Source organism: Parambassis ranga, chromosome 4 (assembly GCF_900634625.1).
Source record: "Parambassis ranga chromosome 4, fParRan2.1, whole genome shotgun sequence".
Taxonomy (NCBI): domain Eukaryota; kingdom Metazoa; phylum Chordata; class Actinopteri; family Ambassidae; genus Parambassis; species Parambassis ranga.
In genome coordinates this window covers 22,868,804-22,880,591 of record NC_041025.1, presented here as the reverse complement: position 1 = coordinate 22,880,591, position 11,788 = coordinate 22,868,804, and the positions used below count along the sequence as shown (strand labels likewise).

The following is an 11,788-nucleotide window of genomic DNA, read 5'->3' as shown; positions in this document are numbered from 1 at the left end:
ATACCTTAATTTCATGTCATTTATGGATCTTTGCAATATTTAAATATGTGCAGATGATGCCAATTAAAGTCTTGAAGCCCAGACTGTTGATGCAGCAGATTAAAACTGAGATGACACACACAGTGTTCACAGTGTAGTGTGATGTAGTGAAACACACACAGACACAAACACATTTTTTGGCACAGCAGAAAACAACAGTTTGAAGCGTAGTGACGGTATCTGATTGACTGTTAGCAGACTGTGCTGTCATGCTATGCTAAGCAGCGTGCCATGCTCGCTCCACGCTGTCAGATCAGATCTGCAGCCCCGCCCCTGTGACGTCACACGCCTCGCTGAGCGTGCCAGCGCTCCGAGCTGACAGAAGACACCCGCATGCGCTGGCACGTTATTGTCGCATGCGTGATAATCCGGCTGCAGCAGAAACAGAGCGGCGATGAGCTGATAGGCAGCGGCCAGCCGAGCACATCTCAGTTCAGTCAAACAGGAACCAAAGCACTTTTTAGGTGTTTATTTCCTTTAAAAGGGATGAATGATATTACTCCAAACAGTGAAAGCACATTATATTAATTTGCAGAATAACTTCCATTTTGATCAGCATATTTTGTTTCATGTTGTCAGAGAAACATAAAATGTGTGAGCAAAAGTGACAGTGAAGTGACCTTCTGATCTGATGTCACTGTCAAGCTGTTTTTGTCTGTACATGAATCATATATTGATATGGATATGAATGCAGCCGTTCTATGAGGGTGTGGCTGTGATCTGGAGGTTCATGGTGTGTAAACTATAGAAAGACACAACACTGTCTGCTGACTCATCCTCGGCTGATGTCAGCTTCAGAGTTATTTTTGTCTCTGACGCGTTAGGCTTGTTAAACACACTCACTTCCTTCATTCCTTGCTAGTTCTAAAACTCAAATGACACTATATGAGATCCACATGCTGCACAGTTATTAGTGTTTTATAACTGTTACAATGTGTAGTATTATCCTGCTCAGGTAGTGAGACGCAGGCTTCGACTCTGAGGTGTTTCCAGGAGGTTCAGCATGTGCACAGTAGTCTGATAGACTTCAATACAGGCACCAGAAGAAGACGTCTTCAGACCGAACCAAACTTAGTGAAGACAAACAGCTGGACACAACCAAGTGAAACATGAGTGAAGCTTCCTTCATGTGAAACAAACTCATCAAAGACTCAAAGACATGTTTTTATATTTGAGGTCTCCTTGGTGACCGACCAGCACCTTGGACCTCCTAACATGGAGACAGTCTTTGTGCCACTGAAAACTGAAAACTTGTGCATGTATTTATGTGACCAGCTGAATGTAGGATCGCGTTGCCAACTAACGAGGTTACAAACAGGTCAAACTGCTCTGCAGTGGTCCCTTTATCAGATTTATCAGATCCCGGTCCAGTCAGCAACCTGATAACAATTGGATCAGCCACCAGTAACACTTGTCTCGATTGGCACTTATAAGTTGTTTAGTTCAGATGAACCAACTATAGTAAGAGATAAATTGTAATTTGACATTTCATGTTTCCTGGCCTGTCATAGTCCTGCACCCCTCCTCTCACCCTGCACTGCAGGACGAAGCGGGTTCAGATGATGGATGGATGGATCTCATGTTTCCTGAGGAAATCATCAGACTTTGGTGATTCTCACAGGTGTTCAGCCATGGACTGTGGACACTCTATACTGAAGAGTTTTACTTTCAACAAGGCCTGAGGCAGCAGGGAGAGGAGCTCTGAGAGGTGACAATTTATCCTCGGTGCCACACCTTCGCATGCCAACACAACAGTGGATCTATAAATAAACTCATCATTGTTACAGAGGGCCAGAACTTGGTATCAGGTTTTCACAGAAGCCTCAGGATCGATTCTTACTGACATCACAGGCTGCAGTTCTGCACAAAATGTGACAGACTGACAGCAGTCACGCTGTAACTCATCTGGAAAATACACACCGAGACGCACACCATAAATCAGCACAGGTGCTGAGCGAGAGAATGGGAGGAGGGCGTGGAGGGGGGGTGTTAAGGTAAAACCATAATTATGGGTTTTGTGTTATTTTTAGAGTTGCAGTCAGAGCACCAGCACAGAGAATAACAACAATAACAGAAACTTCGGCAGCGCTTAAGCCGCAGACAAACATGTACCTTCGTACCTTGTGTGAGTAACGTCAGATGTGATTCAGCGGCCTGGAATTACAGGCTGAGCCCGAACGCCAAACACAGCCGGAATAAAAGCAGGGAGAGCAGAGGCTTGTTTTTGACCATGGAGGGAACCCCCTGTATCTGGTGATCCCTGTGCTACTGATATCTGTCATAACATTTTAGAAGAACCAGTTTTAATAGCACACACACACACACACACCTAACCTCAACTCCTCAGCACGCACACAATGGCATTCTCTCTACAATGACTCACAGCGATTATCTGACACTATTAAGCATTGTGAAACACTAGCTAGGTTACCCTCAGAGTCTCTCTCTCTCTCTCTCTCTCTCTCACACACACGCACACTGTCAGTCACTGTTTCCTCATATTTCCAGCTAATCCTTTCTTCAGACAAACATGGGCGAGCGGCTAATGTGCACAGGTATGTTTGGACATGTTGAGTGAATGACCAGGCTGCATGAGACAGACGATCTGTCACGCTCACTGTACATAAACTATCAGTGCTCACACTGTTCCACACAACAACTCAGGGCCGCCTGATAAGACGGGGGCAGCGCTACGCCAGGTGATGGGGGGGGGGGGGGCACAAAAACACTCAAGTTATGCAAAATATAAACATTGCATAAACAGAGAGGGGTCTGCTATTGTTGGTGTGAACCCTCACTATTCTTGAAAATAAGGGTCATCTGACGTGTGTGTGTGCGTGTGTGTCATGTATTCTTATACCTGGTAAATATTGAGCCGTTGGCGTGGGTCAGAGGTCGCAGCTGACTGCACCAGCTCTCAGTGATAACTGTAAAATATGAACAAGCAAAGGCCAACAGTCACAGCAAGCAAGAGGAGGTACGAGACAGTGGGAGGATTCAGAAACCCACAAACACTTCTAGCCCTGACCGTCCTTCTGTTGTCATTTGTGTTTGGAGGTGATAAAACTAAAGCAGTTTATTTCCCTACAAACACAAGTGGAGTAGAAAGCGCCACCACTTTGAAATATGGGAGCGAGAGTGTACTGACGGGATAAGGAAGTCGCCATGCTTACACCCCCTGAGCGTCTGTGACTGACTGAAGACACACATTCAGGTCCGTCCAGTCCGACACTCCTGACATCACTTCAGTTAAATGTTTGCTTAAATTCTGTATTGACGACTTGTCTATTAAATATTGATCATCTTTCATTTATTTAAAAACAGCCATGTGACTGAGGCTTTTGTTCCTTAAAACGAAGACAAGCGACTACACAAAGACAATATACATCATTTTTGTTTCTACTTTATACGTTTAAATGTCTGAACACTGACATGAATCAGGTTTCCTGACATGTATATATGTGTACCTGATGCTGGAGAAATCCAGGAATCAAAGCCTGAAGGCTCCAAAAGCCTTGAAACTAAATAAAGATATCATGTAGTGATAGGGACCGTCGTAGGGGATCACTGCTCTTGTGGAGTCCAGCTGCCTTTAATTTCAGCAGGTTATCGTCTATTCTCGTCCTGTTTCATAGTTTCTAATGAAGGCAGCCATGTTGATGGCTGTTTTCACACTCAGGCCAAGTAAGCAGTGGTCTGGTGAGGGAGTGAGACCTTTGCACAAGCTCTGTTAACAAGTAAAATACTAAACATCTTATATTGTGATACAGGCTTATGGGACAGACAGTCATAATGATTTTACTGGAGAAACACAGATTCGGAAAATAAATCATCTCTGGGTGTCTGCTGAGCCGTTTTGAGTCATTTTGTAGGACGCTGTCTGTCTCCGTGTTGGCCAGAGTCCAGATAAACTCCGGGTTAATCCAAATACAGGTAGAGATGGAGTTTAGGTGGAGCTGAGGTCAGGACCCCTGTGATGTGATTCTGCTATCACTCAACGCTCTCACACCATTTATCTTAAGTATTAAAGTATTTAAAATGAGTAAATTCTTCAGTCCTCATGGCAGACAGACTCTAAACGTCTTCTCTTTAGGAGAATTTCAGACTTTTGTTGAGAACCAGACAGCGAGCTCCTGGAATAGGATGATTTGAGGCAGCAGGCCCCCCCCCCCCATCACACATGGACCACCTGGGTGATCTGTTTATAGAAGGCATCCCAGCTTCTGGCCCAGAGCACATTCAAGCTATTCATGGCTGTTTTGTTTAAAGAAAGTCGATTTATAAAGTCTACTGCACCAGCAGTATGCAGATTAGAACCAGAACGACTCATCCAATCAGCTCAATGCTTTCAATCTGGACGTAAAGCAGCTCAGTCCTATAACCAGCGGGACATTAAAGGCTTATTCCACTGTTTTAGATTAACATGAATCCTTTGGTGGATACATATGGAGAGAAATCTGACAAAATGTCTGACTGCTCCCAGAGGACCACAGGACCTTTATGTAAACTTTGATTTAAAAAAAAACAAAAAAAAAACGAGTTGGGAGGAGGGGCTCTGACGTGTGTGCGTTTCGTGCGAGGCCAAAGTGTTTCCACAGGTTAATTTGTAGGGAGCAGCTCCCGCTGTTATCACGCAGTGGTGGAACACTTTGTTTTGCTCCTGCTGTGAAGAGTGTTTTCAAGCTAACCCAAACACGGCCTATAGTAACAGTGATATTATCTACCTGAGCACGCGGGGCCCACCTGCGGGGCTCTGACACAGCGAGAGAGATGTTTTACCTCGTCTGCACGAATGGGCCCGGAGCAGAGGAGGAGGGAGGCAGAGGGGTGAGCAGTGTGTGTGGGAGGAAAGACACGGAGAGGTGGTGGTGGGGGGACAGAGGATTTTACAAGCTAACACGCATGATGCTGTTTGGGCAGGTTGAGCCTGCAGACTCGCTGACTTTTCATCAGCTAGTTTTTCTTTGCCTTAACGGCCACACTATAATTAATCAGATGTCTGGGCTGGATAGGCACGCAAGGGCTGGGTTCAAGACCTTTTGTTTGGATAGATGCCGGGTCAGGTGTGTAGCTGTATAAATAGTTACCGCCTGTTTTCTCACAATGCCTCACAGAGAAAGTTCAATTAGAGCGGTGTGGCAGCGACGCATCTCCTGACATGAAGGAGCTTCACGCTGCAGCAATTATGGTTTTTTAGCATAATTAGAGATCATTGGGAGGCGTGCATGATCCATGGATTCTATTTATACCTCCTCCTGTGACCCCTCAGTGAACTCACTCCACTGTTACACTGACTGTTACAGCTGAAGGTCTCCACCGTCCAGTGACCTCCCCGCCCATTCACCGAGCTGGAGCTCTGTGAATCCACCTCTCCATCCACCTGGCTCTCCCGATTGTTAAACCTGTTTCTCTGGCATGCAGGGGGAGGTAACAATCCTAACAGCACATGCATTTGCTGGACGGATCCATTTCCAAATTAAACAAGAGAGACGGCCAAAAATCGCAACTAGGACTCCAACGGCTCCCCGAAAACATGCGTCTATTCCACATCCTGATGATGACACCGAGGTCCTTCTATGCTTGTTATTTTCATTGAGGAGACAAAAAAGTATCCTGATAGCTGATAAGCTAGATTTGGGCTTTCTGAGTAAAATAAACTGCAGTGAACAGAAAAGAAACACAAAAATGGTGTTTTAATGACACTAAAGGTTGGATATTTGTTCTTCATGGCATTTATAAAAGAATAAAATAAATCAAATGCAGCCTCATTATGTGATAAATGATCAACTGAATGACTGTTACACCACTGTCTACTCATGTTTTCACAGCAGATGGGTGTTACAGCCTGCAGGCTGCTGCTGTTTGCTCCGCTGGATCAATGCTGGAGCGGAGGCAGGACACATTACAGCCGCTCGGGCAGCTGCAGGAGATTAGGCTTTTTTTTTGTCATCAAACTTCCGATTCTTAATGATATTCATTTAGGAATTATCATCAGATCAATATCTAATAGCAGGAACGACAAACAGTAACATCTGCACAGGAGCCCTGGTTTCTAATTACTCATGCAGTGAGCCATGAGTTAAGAAAATAAAACACTGAACTTAAAATGTGGCTCTCAACAAAAATGGCTGATTCCTAAGGATGTTTTTTTTGTAACAGCATCCTTCGCCCTCTGTCTGTGAATTTAATGGTACAATAATTAACTTCTCACTGTGACCAGAAGTAAATGGACACCATGTGCATTTCGAGCCTGCTGCTGGTCTGTTTCTGGCTGTAACTGCAGCTGATTATTGATTGATTGTCCATGATTAATCAATCATTAGATACTTTTGACATTTTTTGGACAAACTAGTGGGAAATGTTGTCCAGACAGTTTCAAACTTCCATTCATTGATTGTTGCATTTAGACGATCACTTCCTGTTTCAACATAAAAGCTCAAAGATTTGATCTTATCAGACGTCTGACCTCATCACCCTTCATCAGATTTAAGGAAGCAGAAAAATGGAGGCCAGCAAACATGTGGCTGTCTGCATACTTTTGTCTTTTGTTGATGGCCTGAGAAGAAAATGAAGCACTTTTTGATGGATTCTCACATAATCAGTGTGAAAAGTACCCGAAATATAACGATGTCTTTGACTTCTGATATTTCAAGGTAACATTTGTACCCAATTTGATTAAGAAGCACCACATAACATAGGTCCACATGCTGGGGCTCAACAGGCTGATGTTGTTATGAAAAGCCTGAAATATTTGTGGTTTAACTCTGTGACGTCACAGTGCATTCAAACCGACAGCCCCTCTTCTTTGCTGTTCATCACAGCGAGGTGGTTCAAATATGAAACTACATGATCAGAGCTTTTTAAAAATTATGGCAAATTTAAAGACTTTTTTTTTTAAATCATAGGTTTTTTTGCAATAACGGATCACCTCCAGCCGAAGCTGTCAGAGTGTCAAGCAGACAAAACACTAGAGTCTATGACTGTCACAGTTTCAGTTAAGCCTGAACTTTGCTTGATGTTATAATGTTATTTTTTAAGACTTTAAAAAGTCAGTTAAAAGCAAAAAATACCTGAGAGCAGCACTGTTTTCATAAGATGAACGATGCTTGTAATCAATACTCTCAACTTGTGAATGAATAAATAGTGACGAATGTTACCATGGATTTTTAATCAATACGAAAATGTTTGTGGAAAAACCTGTAATGGGCAGTAAAAAGTCTCTCCTCCCATTATAAAAAAAAGGAAAAGTACAGGCCTGGCATCGTCCTTTTTACAACCCACAGACATGTTATCAATCAGCAAGTGTGTGTTTAGGTTGTCTGTGGGATGACTCCTTGGTAACCGCTCAAAATCCGTGCTATGTTTGCAGTTAAAGCCCCCAAGCTGGATGTTCCACCTCTCAATCAAAGAAATAAGAGGGGCGGTTAAAGTTCAGACTGTGCAAAAATAGCACCGTACGGAGCCCCGCGGTAGGTTGAGAGGCAGGCAAAGCATTTCGTGCAAACCACTATGCGTGAGTAGAGTGTTTGGATCCTATTTCAAGTTTAGACAGAAAAGGGCTGAACGGCTGCCAGGTAAACAGAGCGGCGCAGGTACTGATTTGGCCCTGTGTTTATGCTTACACAAAAACAGCCTACAGCACTGCTGAATGGAGGTAGGTCCTATCAGCTGCAGCGATAAAGCGAGGTGTCTATGGCTGAGATCAATCATTGCTCCTTTTTCTTTTCACCCACCCACACCCACTGATCTCCCTCCAGCCCGGCGTGCGAGGGGACTCTAGCGTGTGAAGAGCTGAAACGGCCGATAGCGGCAGATAGGGCAGGAGGTATCCAGCCCGTGTGGCCCGCATGGCTGAGGTTCACTGACAGACATGCCCTAACAGTAACATTTTACAGGCAGGATTTAAGGGGTGCGCTCGGGTCTGCTTTCCTTCTGTCGGGGCTGTTTTGAGATTCTGGAGATCGCAGACTGATATCTGATGTGAGGGTTTGATCCAAGTTACTGGAAGTGTTCAGGTGATGGTGCAGAATATAAGAAGAGCAATGTCAGGAGCAGAAGCAGGATTATCCTTCAGACTTCAGAGACTAGAGGAGCTTGTTTATGGTACCTCAAGTAAAAAAGTCAACAGAATCTGACACAATTTCACAATAAAAGCTGAGAATTCTTGAGGAGCTAATTTCATAATTGAAGTGCAGCTCATCTAAAGGCCACTTGAGGCTGGCTCTAACTCTGAATCAATCCCCACAGGCCTCCATGTTAAGGTGTCTAATTTTACAGAGATCTCACACAGAATTTAAACTTAGGTATCCTGAGTAAAAAGGCTGAAGGTGCCTGGATATTCCATCATCACCTTTAAACGTTGACTTTCGTTGGCCTGCTGTGTGGAGGCTATGAGGAGAGAAATGGCCCAAAAAACATGGCTGCACTTTGGAGGAGTAGAGGATAACTTGGAACAAGGGGGTCGATCAGAGAATGGAATCTGTGTGGATCACATGACCACATCTAACCAATGAATGATCGGTACCTCACAGTTCAAATAAATATGGATGAACCCTCCATGACCGTCCGAGGTGCACTTTAACCCAGACTTTGAACTTTGAATCTAGACCACGAGGCAGCAAACACAAACAGAGTTCAGCCCTCCCCTCCGGAGCACCCGAGCAGTACCTGGCTGCCTTTCACCTGCACTTCACCTGTACTTCACCTCTCTCCTTAATTACTTTAATTACACCCTGGTTGGCTCGGTTTATTTATACATATCTATTTTTTTTCCTCTCTGTTGGTCTGGCAGGGTGTGAGCTCCTCAGGTAAGAATGCAGATGAACCCAAAATAGCAACAAGCAGCTGCCAACTGACTTCAGGATACGCCACTTTGTTTTTTTTTTTCCATTTCAGCAGATTTCATTTATTAATCGCTGACACAGAAGAGATTTACGCTCATCAAACCACACATATAAAAACTCTGTGAGTCACTGCCTGTGTGTTGTGTGTGTGTTTATGCGTGTATCACGTGTCAGCACACTCATTTTTGATGTTACATTGTAGAAAGTATCAAAACAGGCTCGTGGGAACTTTTTGTTTGCGACTGATAAGCGCTCAGGTGTGCCTCTGATTATATGGACCGAGCGGCCCCCCCACCATTTATCTTTGAAAAAAAACACAACGCTGTGATTCCACAGAGGCACAACAAAGCAGCCAGCTAACGCTTAGAAGGCCGCATTGTTGGGTAATTACAGTAATCACTGTTTGAAGAATAAACTAGATGGAATGTGTGCATCTTGCTCCTCTATCTCACACACACACTTTCACACCCACGCAGCTGCAGGCGAGCATACGCCCCTGCACACAAACCCCTGAGCTGGTGCCGACTGTGCTGATGGCAGGAATGAGTGGAATTGATGTGGAATGTCTGATCTTTAGATTGGCTGTGAAGTAGACAAACACACACACACACACACACAGTGCTGTACCTACCTGTGTGTGCCCCAGTGAAGCATGTCTACTATCAGCGGCCTCTGTCAGAGCCGCGGGGAATCTTGGGAATCTCAGCTACGCAGCGCCTCTCGTTGCTTGTTCCTCCCTGCCCTCGCACTTTGTTTACACAAAGACATGGGGGCTGGACACCCTTCACTCACAGAGAAGAAAGAAAACAACGATGAGATACAGGTAAGAAGTCAGCCGGAGACATGCAGACAAGGGTTAGCGTGTGAGGGGCAAAGGTGTGGCTATTTTTGGAGCTGCAAAGGATTCACCTGATGAATTTACATAACTGGAATTCCACTCATGTCAGCACTTAAAAGAGATTTCTCCTGCTGCTCAAAGGAGACACTTTACCTCTCAATCACTGAGCTAAACCAACAAAGGGCCAACTTTAAGACAGACATTTTAACACGTTATATAAGCATGATGTTTGTCTTTAGCTGCAATTAAATCAATGTCACTGCATCGCCTTCCATTAGCGCCTAAAGCTAAAATGTGACTCTGACCTTCTCAGATGATGTGACTCTCCAGGCAGGTGAGACGTTATCGATCCCTGTGGGGAAACCGTCTTTCCACTCCTGGGTCCAAATTGCCATGTGGAGGATAAAAACTGAGAACAGGTGTGCTGCCTTTCACACCAAATCACTTCAGCACAGGTGTGTGTGTAGCTGTCTTGGCAGAGCACCTGAAATCAAATACAGTCTCATCACACACACACACACACACACAGAGGCACACCTGCCACCAGCCAAGCAGTGTGAAACTCTCCCAGTGCTGTGCAGTAATGGCGGTGATAATGATAGCGCGCACGCCGCCGCTTCTCTCCGCTCTGGTTTTAGGCTCGCAGCGGTCGGCCTCCTGAGTTTCAACAAAAACATTTTGGTTTCAGCTCCTCCAGCTGCTCCTGCAATGCCCCAGCGGGAGAAGGAAGCAGCTTCCAGAATCTAAATTTGATTATAGGATGAACGACGACCTTTGGTTTCAACAACATCCTTCATCCAACACAGCACTGCAGAATATCAGGACACTTAATGATGCTTTTATTGTTATTATTGTATCTCAGCTTAGTGCCATGCTTTTATTTTTTAAATTAAACTCATCATGAGTTCCTACTTTATGATATGTGGACACGTCACTTCCAGGGAAAGCCTCCAAATATCACAAAGCCAGGTCATGGATCAGTTTTATCTAAAGTTTATTTTAATAAAGATGACATCCAATCATCTGACCAATACAGTCACAAGAGTTTGCATCAGAAGGGAGGGAGGGTATGTTGATGATGGCGAGGGTCAAGACAGCACAGTGGATCTACATGCAGTCCCTTCTCACCATTTTCAGCTATTATTATGGCCACAAGGCTCCGCCTCCATAAACACATAGAGATGAGGCCAGAGAAATATGCACACGTTCAATTTTAAAGGACTCTCATGTTCAGTCTCCCCGGTGACAGGCTGACTTTTGTCACACAGCGGTCATCTTTGTACATTTCACTCAGATTAGAAGGAAATTATTAAAATATTTAAATAAATTTGGTTATACTGAGAGAAGCAGCTCACACTACAGTAAACTAACTTTTCTTTCCTGTCGTACTAAACTGCTGTTTAAATTGACAAACATCATGTGTAATAGTACTAGTAAGTTATCATTGGTCATGTTTTCTCCAAAAAATAAGGTACCATGGTGATCCACTGGAAGAGGCAGAAGAAAGGTTAGATGAAGGCCCAGCTTTGACTCCGGTGCACATGCACAAACAGTACCATTTGTAGGGGGTCAGTTTTAGCTGCTTGAGTGAGTTAGTGCACAAAGTCAGAGGTTCTGAGTGCACCTGCAGTCCGACTTCTTCTCGCAACCAGGAAGAACCTTCAGTTTATCAGACCAACAAAGCAACAATAACACCCACAAATGTTCTAAACAAAGTCACTACTCACAGATTTCTTCCATCTCTCCACAAACACTTGAGCTAAACAGCAACAAACACCTCATTTCTCAGAAGCATCAGGCCTTTCATTAGCTGGAAACAGACTTGAAGCTCGTGTTTACGTAATTAACCTGCATAGCCTCCAAATTCTGTCACTTTCACACACACACACACACAAACAGTTCAGTGTTCTGTCTTTAATCCGCTTGTCATGTTCACCCGAAGTGATAATTAGGCGATAAAACTCCAACATGTCGACACTCAAACGGCTCAGGATGCCAAACACAGATTCATATCTGCCTGCTGGTTTACTCTGACCTTATGCTTTCATGTGGTTTTTCTTTTGCAAAA

General features: G+C 44.3%; 1 long non-coding RNA gene across 1 annotated transcript; it reads right to left on the bottom strand.

Annotated features, from left to right (window-relative positions):
• Positions 1-2,918: 2,918 nt before the first annotated feature.
• LOC114435075 (uncharacterized) lies at positions 2,919-10,185 on the bottom strand. The gene is made up of 3 exons (XR_003670533.1): positions 10,026-10,185; positions 9,514-9,664; positions 2,919-2,966 (listed from the first exon to the last, which is right to left on the bottom strand). It is a non-coding gene; the product is annotated as an uncharacterized LOC114435075 (long non-coding RNA).
• Positions 10,186-11,788: the final 1,603 nt, after the last annotated feature.